The sequence below is a fragment of the Euprymna scolopes genome, chromosome 15, assembly GCF_053919585.1.
Source record: "Euprymna scolopes isolate OS-2025 chromosome 15, ASM5391958v1, whole genome shotgun sequence".
In the NCBI taxonomy this organism is placed as follows: Eukaryota; Metazoa; Mollusca; class Cephalopoda; order Sepiida; family Sepiolidae; genus Euprymna; species Euprymna scolopes.
Genome location: NC_136496.1, coordinates 70904482 through 70919751, shown reverse-complemented (window position 1 = coordinate 70919751; position 15270 = coordinate 70904482). Strand labels below are relative to the sequence as shown.

General features: G+C 34.1%; 1 protein-coding gene across 1 annotated transcript in view; it reads left to right on the top strand.

The window, feature by feature from the left end:
- The window catches only part of LOC145293879 (uncharacterized), a 414014-nt gene that overhangs the window by 80643 nt on the left and 318101 nt on the right, over positions 1 to 15270 (top strand). The window lies entirely within an intron of this gene.

Here is a 15270-nt window from a genome sequence, read left to right as displayed (position 1 = left end):
TAACAATCGCTCCTGATGATAATCAGGATGCACCGATAGAAAGCGCTTCAGAAGAATATGTCTGAACAACTACTTTTTGGCGCCATTTACTCCAACTTGTCAGCTGAAATTACAGACCGCTCGACAAATGGAAAAAATATCCAAAAAATCGGAAAAAAGAAAAACTCTGTATTCAATCAGACGTGCTTGAATCTATAATATAAAGCAGAATGTCTGTGTCTGGTCACGAATAGGCACCTATATGGTTGACTATTATAGAAAACTGATCTCATATAATGATAGATGTATCGAGACACAGGAATGGGTATGTTTGATCTGGCAGAAGGGTGGTTCATTAAAATTGTAGGGTCTGCGTTCGCGCCTGGTCCACAAAGTATGGAAATAAAATTAAAAATAAAAACGTTTACAAGTGTTTTTGATATAGATGTACATAAGAATACTTTGATAAGTATGTTTTAACTTAAATAGAGATGGTATAATAAAATTGTGGGGTCTGCGTTCGTGCCTGGTTTCCATAGAATGGAAATAGGCACAAACTTTAATAAAGACTTTTCATATCTATCTGCGTAAGTATAATTTGATAATAATGTTTCAGTTTGAAGAAATATGGTATAATAAAATTATGGGGTGTTCGTTCGCACCTGACCTCCATAGAATGGAAATATGTCACAAAGTTTAATAAGGTTTTTTTATGTAGATCCACAGAATATTGTGATAAGTGTTTCAGTGTGAACAGGTATGATATAATAAGTTATGGGGTTTATCTATTTTCTTTTTACTTTCATCATATTTTGCTTTGGTTTTAATACCCCCAACTTCGAAGCTATCTCTTTACAACCCATCCTTTTCATAACCTATCATACTTTCATAAATCAGAGTCCATTTTCTGTAGGCTGTTTTTGAACCCAGTCAACGATGGGTACTTTTGCTAGTATGTGTGTGTGTATGAAAGGAGTTGTTTGAAGGCTATTACAATGCAGTTTGTGGGGAAACACGAGTAAGTGTATAAAAGAATAATGAGAATATTGGAAAAAAATTAAATAATTTTCAATTATAATATATTTATTTACCAACAGAATGTGTCTAGCAGGATGCTAGATGCTGATATCAACATCTACCATCTTGTGCAACACGTTATCTTCCTCGTATATACAAAAAAACAAAACAAAACAAAACTCCGTTGCCTCCAATGTTTTCTCCGTTGTTCTTTTAGATTATACTGTGCATTTTTCTCACATTTTTGATGGCATCTCTAGGCTTCTACAATGCAAAATGTGTGTTTTGACCTTATTCTGCCATTTTAAATTTCTTGATAATCAAATGAACACGTTGAATACCGGCTCTGTTCATTGAAAGAATCATCAGAACTTGTTTATTACAAAATAAACTAATATCTTTTTTTATTAGTTCGTTAAAGTCTATTTTCCTTTGTGTTAGAACCAAAAAAGCACATGGTTTAAGTGAAGAGATTTTTTTTTTCTTTCTAGATGGGGGAAGAGGGAGTACTTTATAGAATTCCTTCAGTTTCCAAATGTTTTTTTTTTTTTTTCTTTCATGCATTAAAAACCATTCTTGTTGAGCCATCCTCTTAAATGATCAGATTCTATTCAATTTCCACCACCACCGATTAGTATGCCGCTGTCTCACTGACCACCTTACACTCATTAACCCTTGTTCTCAAGTGACCTCCAGGTCTTGATAAGTAAGGAGTCCTTTCTAAGGAGAAGAAAAAAATCCATTGCTCCGGACTTGAAGGTTAGTGTTCATGTTAACGAAGGAAAAGTTCCCTCTGATATATAACGTAACAATCAAATTACCTATTTGCAACAAGGGCTCTTAAAAGAAAAAAGACCTCTGTTGGAGATTATATATGAGTGATTATATAAAATTGCCTTTTCTTCATGCATGCATGCATGCATACATTTAGAGCCTGTCCCCAAGTTTTCTTTTCTTTTCTTTTTTACTTGTATACTTTGCATTAAATCTAGTTGCTTTTGGATAAACAGTAGATATTGTTTTGATTTAGTGCTGAAAGGTGGGCACTTAAAAACATGAATCGCGTTGGATGACGTTTACACTAGATTTATACACACTTTTCTTTTTTAATGTTAACAAACATACTTTTTAACAGTTCTATTTATTAATGGGAATCAAAGATTGTTGAGAACAATCTTTGATCCTGCCTAGAAGGATAGATTAAGAAAAAAAAAAAGAGGCGGTAAATAAAATTAACAAACCAGGAACTGTACTACGTTTCTGATTTTTTAGATGAGGATTAAGGAAAATAAATTCGTCTGTGTGCATTTATTTCGTTTATTTATTTTTTTTTCATTAGTACTTAAAACTAACTTTAATAAAATATTTTATTGTTTACATAATACATTTTCACTAATACTTTAAAAAAAAGATAGTAGGTATATTATATTCTGTGATCGTTAATAAATACTTGAAACTTCATTAGAGTTACTTGATCTGAATTTTTTAAGTGAAGGGAGGGATCAAAGTATTTATAGATTTTAGAGATCGGTCATTCAGTTTGCATGTATCTACTGAAAACGTTTACCTCGGTCTAGAAGAATTTCTACTAACTTTTAAGAGTGTACATATTTTTAGTTACTATCTTTTTCTTTTTTTTTTCTTTTTTTAATCGTTATTGGCAGTTATACACATTTTTTTTTTAAATTTTAACAAATGTATTTTTTAACATTTCTATTTATTGATGGGATCTCACCTCTTATAAACAAAATTACCTCGGGCTAGAATGATCTTCAGCTGAATCAAATGTATGGTAAGTTGAAGAAAACAAAACTGGCAAGAGAAGGAATTAATAGTAGAAGGCAAATGGTCAATATTTGTAGACGACAGGCGCCGGGGTATTTTTGAGGCTATTAGAGAACCACACACACACACACACACACACACACACATATATATATATATATATATAAGTCAAATTGTGTGTATGTGTACATTTCCCTACAAAGCTACTGTCAATTTTCAGTCTACAGACTCGAGATTTGGCATAAACGGTATTGAGATTTGGGAAAATCTTTTTAATCGGTTTTCGGACAGAAATTTGACTGCCAAGGGGTCAAAGTTCATCGATTTGGCCCTTTGAAGTCTCTACCAAACTCCTCTGCCAATTTTGGGTCTAAACACTTGAAATTTTAGATGTAGGTTACTTGGACAAGGATCAAACGTTTTAATTTGATTTGAGCCCAAAACAATAAATGTTAAGCAGTCAAAATTGGGGTCAAAGTTAAAAACAGTTGATTACTGCGCTCTCTACCAAATTAGTTAGCCAATTTTTCATCTAACCATTCGAAATTTTACATATGTATTAAGACATAGGGCTAAGCTTTTTAATCGATTTTCGCTGAAAATTTGGTTGCCAAGGAGTCAGTTCAAAAGATTTGACCTTTGCGGTCTCTAGCTAACTATTAAGCCAATTTTGGGTCTAAACATTTGAAATTTTACATAAAGAGCATTCAGACATGCAGAAAGCTTTTTTCATCAGATTTTGAGCGAAAATTTGGCTGCCAAGAAGTCAAAATTGAAAGAGTTTACCTTTGCAGACTTTACCTCCTCCACCAATTTTGGATCTAAACACTTAAAATTATAGATCTAGGTTAGCTGGTCAATCTTTTTAATATATATATATATATATATATATATATATATATGCGCATAAAGTTATGAACAGTACATACGGCCCAAGCAAAGCCAGGTTGAACTGCCAGTATGTACATATATATATATATATATATATATATGAGAGAGAGTTCTTGAATACTTTTCCCTATTGTGGTACTATAAAGAAACCACCTAATACTTTTAAAATTTGAGTGGCACCAAAGTTAAATTGGAAGAAATGTTGAAATATTTGGACCGTTCTCCTATCTTAAATCTACAAGCATGGCCCCAGAATCATGATTGTTATGCTAACCACAAATTTACCATAAACTAGAATTTTCCAAAGCCAAGAGAACCGCCATATTTATTTTTAGCTTTTGCTCAATATTTTTTTCCTAACACATTTGACATCTACTTGTTCTTATCATCATATCAGAAAAATGTTTAAAAAAAAAAAAAAAAAAAAAAAAAAAAAGGCGGGGGTAGTATGTTCTTTAGCTATCTGATAATTTTGAAGTAGTTCCAGTCAGGATATTCTTTAAACCTGTTTTATTTTAAACAAAGTGTAAGTTCCATTCATGTTTATTTACGAGTTGGCAAAGGCCTCACAAATGTGACCCATTTAATATTAATGATCCTATTTCATCACCTTGAATGATTTTTTTTTTTTTTTTTTTTTTTTAAACTCTGAAAAGTTTTACAAAATTATTGCTGATGGTATTATTCTATACATTTTTAGGGTTGAAAGAAAATTGGTTTTCAAAATCATCCAAGTATAATACGATGTGTGCTCCATCCCTGCTCGACAACATTACTGACTGAAATATTATGTGCTGTGCATTTCTTATCTTTTCTTCTAGTCGTGTCGTAGTCTCTCACATTGGCTGTTGCTGAAAATGGGGTGCACAGTGGTTCACAAGTATAAAAAAAAACAAAAAACGTAAATTCCGATACATTCAATTGCACTGTGTGTGTGTGTGTGACACTATCAACCCTCTACACGCTAAGGTAAACCACTACATAATCGTCTGCTGACGTCAGTTCATGTCGATCTACTCCGAGCCACAACTTGTGTTTGACTGCCCAACTCACAACTGTTGTCGACTGTATGGCCATGCACTGATTCTCAGCCAATTATTCCCAGCATTTGTAAACTGTTGCAAATCCCACCACCTATTGTAAAACACCGAAATACTAAGAGTAACCTGCATCATGTGGGATACTATTGACATCACCTCCTTTCCAAGTGTTAGAAAATAAAAAAAAAAATAAGGAAACCAATATAAAAAAAATGAAAATAAATTTATCAACAAAACAAAGGTATAGGAAGTTGTTCACAAAGGAACACAAAAGAAAGCTGAAAAAGGATTGTTAATCAAGGTGTGGCAGTAATTAGGATAAGAGGTCAATATGGTTAGTTAGTTGACAGTCACTTTTAGGAGTGGCAGTGAGTTTTGCAACAGTTTACTGACAGTTTTCGGTTCGTAACAGTTAAGGACAGTATTCAACTTGGGACAGTTAGCAGCTCAGAGATCCCCACACCTTGACCTACAATCCTATTTCAGCTTTCTTTTGTGTGTGTGTTGAACAACTTCCAATGCCTTTGTTTTCCTGATAAACTTTTTGTTTTTTATCATACTTATCTTTTCAACACTTGAGGGGGGGGGCGTTAATAGTATCACACAAGGAGATGACATTAGCATTAATATTGACAGAGCTTTAATGACAAACGAAATCCTTCAGAGGCCACGGCACTCTGAATTGAACTACACGGGTTGCTATCATTAAACCCAGACATAATCTGAGTGTTCTGGTTTGAGAATGATACTGTAGACATTGGCACCATTCGATTGCATTATGGTACTTAATGGCACATTCACCAGATATAAATCCACGAGATTTCTAGCTTTATGGTTATTCGTTGGATTATGTTCCAGTACAGAAAACAAAATAATTACAGAATTCAAAGTATCCATCAGTGGTCAAATCATGAAAAACGTCATGTGTCGGTAATCAACAACTTGGTCCAACAGACTCAAATATGACATTAGCACACATTTAAGTTTCATAAGAGAAAACAAAATGTAATTTTATAATGAACTAGCATGGATACCCCAGCGTTGCCCGGGTGGAGAGGTGGTATATTAAGGCCATTGAGCAACCAACCTCCAGCCCTAAAAAAAAAAATATTAAAAAAATAAAGGAACTTTTTTTTTTTTTTTTTTTTTTTCAATCAAAATAACAGCAAGTATCCGTGCAAGTAAAAAAAAAAAAAAATAGTCACAGTAGGTAAGCAGGCAGGCAGGCTCAATCCTGTAACATGAAGGAGGAAAAGGAGATGAAAAAAGAAAATGCGCTAGCCGTCTCGGCTACGACGACTTATGACATCATGGGCCTTCAAAATAAGGTCTTTTAAACATATATTGAGATCGCTAGGCATATGACTTTGCAAAAGTGTCTGTGATAAAAATTGACCCCATCTTGCAAAAACCAGTTGACCAGCACAGAATTAATCTTTTTTTTGTGGCCAATTTTTAGATATTTTTCATCCGAGAGATTGATCTTTCTAATGATATCAATTTTGTCATTGTTTGATGCATATGTCAAAAGGTTTTGGCAGACAAAAACATACACACACACACACACACACATTTTGCCTTGTATATATTAGATGTTCATCCATCAGAATGATGAGGATCATCTAATCATCCTGAAAAGATGGATAACACTATATGAATTGTGAAGCAAAGGTTGCACAATCCCTAACCACTCCTCAACTGGGTCAGCACTGCTTGATTCCAGTAGCAAGAAGTCCAGGGCAACTGGAAACAATGCTGAGATAAGCAGAAAGTACATACAGCATTTGGTATTTCCAAATGGTCACCCATTTTAGTACTGACCAAGCTCAACAATGCTTAACTTTAATGATCTAACGGGAACCTGTGTGTTGATGTAATTAGACCATGTTTGACAATAAAATATACTGAATGAACATTTATTCTGTTATCAGTTTTAAGAAAATCTGAAGTTTTCTTGATTTTGTGTGGTTCATAAATTATGAACATATAAATAGGTTCATTTATACTGAGACGGTGAAAGTATAGAATAGTTAATTTATTTTTATAATTAACCACAAGTCTTAGTAGTTTATTAAAGTATGGCCCTTTCCTTAAGGAAAGAGCCATTTATTTTGATTCGGGCAAGAATTTGAGTATTGGTGGTATAAGACCCTGCCTCCATTACATCACATGCTCGATGTCGGATGAAACTTCGCAAAATCTTGATAAGCAATGTTCTTTGAAGTGTTGCCATAGACAGTTATGTTGTCTGTATAGATTTCAAAAAATTATCATAGTATATAATTTGGAAGAGCATTGATATAGATGACAAAGACTGTTGGAGGTAATTTTTAATGCACACCAGTATTGATATTATGTTTTTCAGACACATCAATCACTACTTTTATAGACATATCAGAGAGAAAGTATTTCGATAGTTGCTAGGGCATTACCAAATATTCCATAGCTAGCAATCTTGTGAAACAAACCTTTAAGCCAAACCCCTATTAAAGATATTTGATATATGAACTATCACCCAAGAAACCAAAACCCTCTCCCCATTTATAGATTGACAGTGATATTGGTCAGTACATCAACTGTTGATCTTGCAGGATCAAATCCGTAATGTTTGTCACTATGTAGATTGTTTTAGATGTGATTGACAACTTATCACATTCAAACAACTTATGACACTGTTACGTAACTTTGCACACTGGCTTGGTCATTTGCATATGTGTCATATAGCTGCTGCTGTTTCAAACATGTTGGCGGCTGTGTTACACATGATGACAAGTGAGAAAACAAATAGCAAATCAGAGCAAAGTGTAGTATCTGTTCTCACAATACACTTCATCTTCTCTGTCTGTCACTGAAGAAATCCTTTTAGACTAAAGCAATTTTTATTGTTCCAATCCAGAGTGCTTGTTTTTGGTAGCTGGATTTTCCCCATTTTAAAAACCGACCTTGTCTCTAACTTTGCCCTCGTGGAGAGGCAAGCAAGCAGGAACAGCATTTGCCCGTTTTATGTTTCCCACCTGATTACAACCTGGATGTCAAGTCCAACATAAACAAATTCCTGATAAACCGCCCCCTTAAATAAGATACTTTATCAAATCTCCAATACTAACGATTACTACGATACTATCCCATTGATTACTGTACACGCAATAACCGTTACCCCAAGTGGCTTCCAGGCCTTGATAAGTGGTGGTTACCTTGTAAAAAAAAAAAAAAAAAAAAATAGCATCAGTTTTAGCAGTATCTAAATTACAACTGACTCTGCTGTTAAAGTTAATCATGGTAAAATGGATCAAGTTTTAAAAAATAGCGTTGGGATTCAGGTATAAAGTCAAATCTTATGTTGAGCAGGTACATTTATTGGTGCTTATGCAGTATAAGAACCACGCTATCATCCGGAACATTTATGGCAAATGCTGGAAGGTGCTGAATGAAAGATTTGATTTTTTTTTTTTTTTTTTTTTTTTTTTTTTCGCAAATGCTAGCCAATTTTTTTCAATGAAAAAATATATTTGTCAATACGAAGCTAATTCAATGAAAAATTAATTGAAAAATTAAAATGTTATTTTTAAATAATTATTGGACAATTTTTACGAAACTTTTAGAAAATACAAATTCATATAACAAAAAAAAAATAATAATTTGCTGTAAGGCAAGTTTCATGAATATTTTTTAGCAGAAACTTTTTTTTTTTTTAATCGTTATGTTTTTTTTTGTTTTGTTCAAATCAAGATAAATATTGAGATTTTTTATTTTTATGATAAATTAATAATAGCAAATGTTTTATGCATTTTTTGTATTAGGATTAAATCACATAGCTTTGCATCACCTTTCGGCTGTTTACAAACTGCACGGACGATACCAAAGATAACACGATCCTTTTACTGTATGAGTGCCTATTCATTTACCAATTTTTCGTTTGATGGTTCTGCAGAAACCACATGAATGAAAATAATTAACCTCTGGTGAGACTTGAACTTTCATTTCTTATATCTTCAGGGGTGTAGGAGGTTGAGTCTGGCCCAGATTAATAATGAGCACCAGAAAAAATAATTTGAATTTAATCTTTTGATTGCATACATATTTCTGGTTCAATCCTCTGAGGACATTGCTGTTTTTTTCTTTATTAGCCTGGATAGCTTGGGTCAGCATCTGTGGATGAAGAGGATGTGATCTTATAAATATCACAAAGAAGTTGACCACACAAGGAGAACCCACTTATCCTAGAGTAATAATTCTAAGTATCTTTAGGGACGACATAAGGGGTTCTCCATTTTAAACAAGAGTATTTTTTATTTATGTTTCACTTTTATGGGAAATCCAGGTTGTTTGGGTTTAGGATTGAGAAAAGATGCCTGTATGGTCTAGGGAAAGAAATCCTCAAAAAATTAGGATGATTCTGACTGGAAGAGAGGGTGATTATTTGGGCGAACATATATATTTTCAAATCACACAAGATTAAAATTTGAAGTAGAAAAGAAAAGGTTGTGATACACGCACTCACAGATCTAGTAGTAGCATAAAATATACTTTTGGCAAGTAAGTTACAGAAATTTTTTATTCTAGAATAAAATTCGGTTATTTGTGTATACATAAAATAGTAAGTTAAGTGTATATGTATATTACTAGAACAAATATTATCCGTTTGCGTCAGCCATTTTATTCAGCTCGGAAGGCAATTTAATTCAAGACAAAATCTAAAATTAGTCTTTCTGCTGTCTTTTTCACGCATATATATATGTATGCACACACACACACACATATATTTATATATATATATATATATATATATATATATATATATATATATATATATCATAGTTTTTTTAAACAAAATTTGGAATATGACTTTCATATTGGATTTCAAAATATAAAAATCTGGATATCAGTCCTTTTTGCACTGTATCATATGTATATGCATTTGATCAAACGTTTTCTTTTGATTATTCTTCAAACCTAGACCATTTTTGGGATGTCCTTTCAACCTTCCTTTTTGATATTGTTAAATTTTCATGCATGTATGATTTATCTAAACAAATTTAATATTCAATTTATGTGCTAACTAACAAAATTTAGATTACATATGAATATCATTTTGCTAAATACATTCCCTCTGAGGATATGATCCATTCATTGAAACTCCATGGAATAAGGAAAAAAAAATTATTTTCTTTGTACTCCTTGTCAAAAAATAAATTGTTGCAAAATTTGATTTACAGAATTTAAATCCGATTATTCTGATATATATTAAATCTAATATATAAAAGGCACTATGTCTGTCTGTTTCCATATTTTCAAACTCTATCTCTTCCGAAACTAAAAGTCGCAGAGCGGCGCTAGGAGCCTCAAATGATTGGATTTTTTTTATGGACCATTTTTTTAGCCGATTAAAATAGTTTTTAATGGGTTTTTAGCCGAGTAAAATAGTTTTTAAGGGGTCCAAAAAGGGTCAATATTGAAAAAAATCGTTATACATTTTGTACATTCATCTTAGTTTATTTTTAATCAGTTCGTATCACGTCAGTACAGTGGTGACGTCAATAGCTTTGAATGCTAGTTTTGCTTTCGGTTTCGATTCTAGCTTATGGCACCCAAATACTTTTTTACTTTTGAAATCCGACTCTATAATAATATATACGAAATCTGGACAAATTAAAATATATTAAGCGTATTTTACGCTTAGGCAAAGCCCCCCCCCTGCTAATGTGTGTGTGTATATATATATATATATATATAATTTTTTTTTTTTTTTTTTTTTTTAAGAACTCTGTTCTTATTGTTGGGCATTTAAAGTTGGAATGAAAGTCTGTCACTTAAGCTCACCTGCACAGATCATGTTATAATCATTAGATCACTATGAACAGACGTCTCGACATTTAAAAATAAATGTTTAAATTTCAACGATATTTCTAGCGGTTAAAGTTGGCCATGTGGTTTGTTCTTTTCTAATGGAGTCAGATGGTTTCATGACTGGGTTTGAATCCCCCGACCGACTGTAATCGTGACATCTTACAATGATGATTCCTGAAAGGATTAAACACTAGTCTGTAGGTATTTAAAAATTATAGTAATATATACACTTTTGAATAAAATAGGCGGAAGTTTCTCAAGAGCTCTTTCGGCTATCATCTCATCAGGAGAAAATCGATAGCGTACAAAATATTATGTTGAAAATAAAGAGTTCTAATGGGGAACTTATTGAATGTGCCAAAAGTACGGGGACACTAAAATAAATTTAACGTTTAAAAACGATTAAAATATTGACACAACGAGGGAAGAAAAAAAAAACGGGAGAAAAGATTCAAAGTTCCCCAAAGAGAAACAATGCGTTTGATGTTTCCTTTTGCCGGATCAAAGAAGGTTGGCGCACCGCAATAGACAGGCTCCAAAATCTTTAAATGGTTTCTGGAGTCCGCTCTATGTAGCACCTCGAACCATTCTATTTTATATCTATCGGCACAGCATGGGTTGTCAACCAAATGCTGACCAATAGCAGAGCCCAAGGCTGCAGAAGGAGGGAGACCACCAGACCCCATCCTCCCTTGTCTGATCTTCGATGGAACATGCTGGTTTATACGAAGATGCAAGGATGTTCGCCCAATATAACCGACATCGCACTGAAATTTGAATTGATATACAATATTGCTATTATGGATGTAAGGCAAACTATCCTTGCGAAAAGACGAAAAAGCAGGTCTCGTAGTATATACCAAACGTAAGGACACAGAATAAAAGCAGTCGTAAATACTTCTGCGAATCTGTTTGGAAAGTCTGTTACTCTTTTCCCCAATCCACGGTAATTTTAAATAAACCGGGCATTTCAAGGGCCCAAACTTTTTAGGGGATTTAAAATCCGCAACCTTTTTGAAAATACAGTCATCAATAAGGTCAACAGGATAACCATTATTGATGAATATTTCCCTGATCTTATCGAGTTCGGCGTCTAATCTGTTAGGCGAACAAATCATGAGGGCTCTATGTACCAAAGTATTAATTAGGCCGACCTTACGTGATTTTGGTATAAAAGACAACCAGTTCACATATAGGTCAGTAAATGTCGGCTTTCTATAAATTGTAGCCCCCCCCCCTTGAACGTTCGGCCAGAACATCCAAGAAAGGAAGCGAATTGTCCTTCTCACTTTCCATAGTGAACTTAAGAGCCCCCATACAAAGAATTCAACCTATTAAAAAAATATCGACGCTTCACCTCGCGATGGAAAAATAGCAAGTGTCGTCAACATATCTGAAATACGCAGTGGGTTTTGTTATAGAACTGAATAAATCAGATTCATGGTACCCGATGAAAATATCCGCTAAACTTTAGCGGATATTTTAAACTTATCGAGTTCGGCGTCTAATCTGTTAGGCGAACAAATCATGAGGGCTGTATGTACCAAAGTATTAATTAAGCTAAACTTTAGCGGATATTTTCGTCGGGTACCATGAATCCGTTTTGTTCAATTCTATAACAAAACCCACTGCATATTTCAGATATGTTGACGACACTTTTGCTATTTTTCCATCGCAAGGTGAAGCGTCGATATTTTTTTGATAGGTTGAATTCTTTGTTTTATGCTTACACAATCATCATTGTAGGAGATGACAATTTCTGCCGGTCGGGAGATTCAAACCCAGCCATAAATCCACCTTTTAACTTCATTTGCTAAGCTTTTATTTCCAAGCTGCCAAACAATTGTCACGGAAATGAATGGAAGCAGCAACTAACAAACTCCAAATTCGGGTGTAGTTATTAGGCAATCCAGAGTGTTCGAACGAGCCGTGAATGATACATAAATACTAGTTCACTGCCTCTTAGTTTATTTCCCAGACAGTACCCATCCTTAAGTATTCTTAAAGGGGCTTGATAATTATAATTAAGTAATTATCCCGTTATAGCTACAGACACTAGTGTTTCAGGCAAATGTTTACGTGTTGCTAGTTTTATGGTTACACTTTAGGTGTGGTATTTATGTCTGGGAATAAAAATATAGGACACATATTACACCTTCTTGAGCTGAACACTAGGATTCGTTCGAAAGCAAGAAAGAAGTTTAAAAAAAACCATTAAAATAAACAAATAAAGAACTAGTCGCTTGTCTACATTATTGGGGAATAAAATAAGTATGTTTTATCTCGTCTACTAATGAGGTTTTGGTTTCAGTATTAAACTGCAGTGCAGCTTAAGTCAGACAAATTAAAATAACCATTACTTCCTTTGAATGTTATCTAGTTAACAAGGCCGGCGGACATCATAGGAGTCCCCAATCCAAATATTGTGTCTGTGTTGGTTGCATTGAGATTTTAGTAAATTCCTCAGAAATCTCAGTAGTTGTCTGTGAGAAACGACAGCTGAAGAAATAATCTTTGTCCGTTTCCTGATCGCTTCAGATTTGTTCTACCCCTCCCCTCACTCCAGAAACACAGTATCTTGTGTTCTTAGCTGAGCAAGGAACAGAATTGAATTGACTTGGCGTTTTATCTTCAGGAAGAGACAAATTCATTCAGTAAATTCCTTAACGAATTAGAGGGTAGGAGAGTAAGGTTTAGTTAACTGGGCAATTACATTTCTGTATCGTATTTCTCTTGCCCCCCCCCCTCCTCCGCTCTCGTGTATACATACGCACCTGTGAGACAACCTGACTGTTATTAATAAGATAATTATAAGGCCCCCATATATATATATATTTTTTTTTTTTTTTTAAATATCTTGGGCGTTTTATTTATTTATTTTTGTTTTTTTTAGATTAGACGATTTCATTTTTATCAGGTCAAAATGATATTTGGGGGGGGGGTCATTTAAGTCCTCCTCTGCTGCAAACTCGTTTTTCCTGGGATCACCAGCACCAATGTCACGTAAGTAAAAATTAAACGCAGCTTTTTTTTTTTTTTTTTTTTTTTTTTTAACTTGAAAGATCACCACTTGTCAAGGCCTGGAGGCTACTCTAGAATAAGGGTTAAGTCTTGGATATATGAAGAGACGACATGATCAGTTATGATGGAACTTAGGGCATACATTATTTTAGAGGACGGCTCAATAGGAATTTATTCACATTAGATTTTAAGACAGCCATGTTATAGTTAGTTGGGAAGCAAACATGGAGTTTTGTTACCACATCTGGGCTGGTGGATCTATCACTAGTCTCTCACTATTAGACATGGTTCAAAAAAGTCTCCAATCTAATAGATTCCACACTATTGGCTAAGCTCCAACTTCTGTCTCATCGACACAATGTTGCATTTCTGTGGCTATTTAATGAGTACTTTAAGGGAATGTGCTCTAACCTCGTATGTGTTCCCTTCTATGTACATACACCTGACTAACCTGACAAGCAGCAAAATCCCACCTCTTCATTGTTGAGGTCCCGAGATGCTGGAAAGCATTCTATTCTAATAGTTTCTTTTGTCAAACTGCTGATCTTTGAAATTCCCTTCCTGTTTCCTGCTTTCCAGATTGTACTAACCTGCAGAAGTTTAAATGTAACGTGACCAGACATCTCGCAACTCCACTCCCTACAGTCTTCCTGTTAGACATGATCCCAAATAGTACCCCCTGACATCTAAGTTACAATATGCCTTGTTTGGAGTGAAAAAGAATGAAAAAAAATCTAATGGAGAACATTCTAGATATTTGTATAAAATTGCCCGAAACACAAAATTCTTCCAATCAGTTGGCTGCATTCATAGTAATTCCATGCACAATTCTGAAAAAAAAAAAATGCTTCCTATTTACCCCGGGAACTAAACGCAATCTTTGATTTGAATTTTGCAGACAAAGGTGCTGTGCCATTTTCATATTTTTTTCAGGGGGGGGGGGTCTAATCTTCAAAACTTTACAAATCATTTGCAAATTGTGACTAAAATATCCAGAGTAACCTGTTGATTACAAATGAAAAAAAAAAAAAATGATACGTTAACAGAAGCATAGACATCTTTGAACTATATATATATATATATATATATATATATATATATAAAAAAAAAAAGGCTTCCTTCAGTCTTGACAGACTATGGATACCCACTGTAAGGATGCCTGCGTGTAAAATTTGTGTGGTAAGAGTTGCGCACTCTCCAACCATGCCTCTCCCGAGTCAACATTGTTGAATACCAGTGGCAAGTTGAGGTACAAGACGACTGGAAACAATGCCGAGATGAGCGGAGAGCACATACAGCACCTAGAATTCCCAAATGGTATTAGCCAGGCTCAACGTTGCTTAACTTCGGTGATCTGATGAGAACCGGTGTGTCAACGTGATTATGCCGTACATATATATATACATACATACATTGATTTTTACTGGTTTCATAGGAAAAAAATGTCTGGCCTAAAGGCACTGCTTCTCGAAAGGAGTTGTAGTAGAAACATGTATGCACATATGTAGCCAATAATGTTTTTTATGAATAAATATACTATGATTACGTTTTGCTTGTTATTGAGCAGTTTTTTTTGTTTTTTTTTTTATAAACTCCAGAGTTTCAGTGGATTTACACCTACGAAACTACTGTAACGTAGTCGTTACATCAAAGAAACAGAGGTCAGGAAAAAAAAAAACTTGAGTCACTT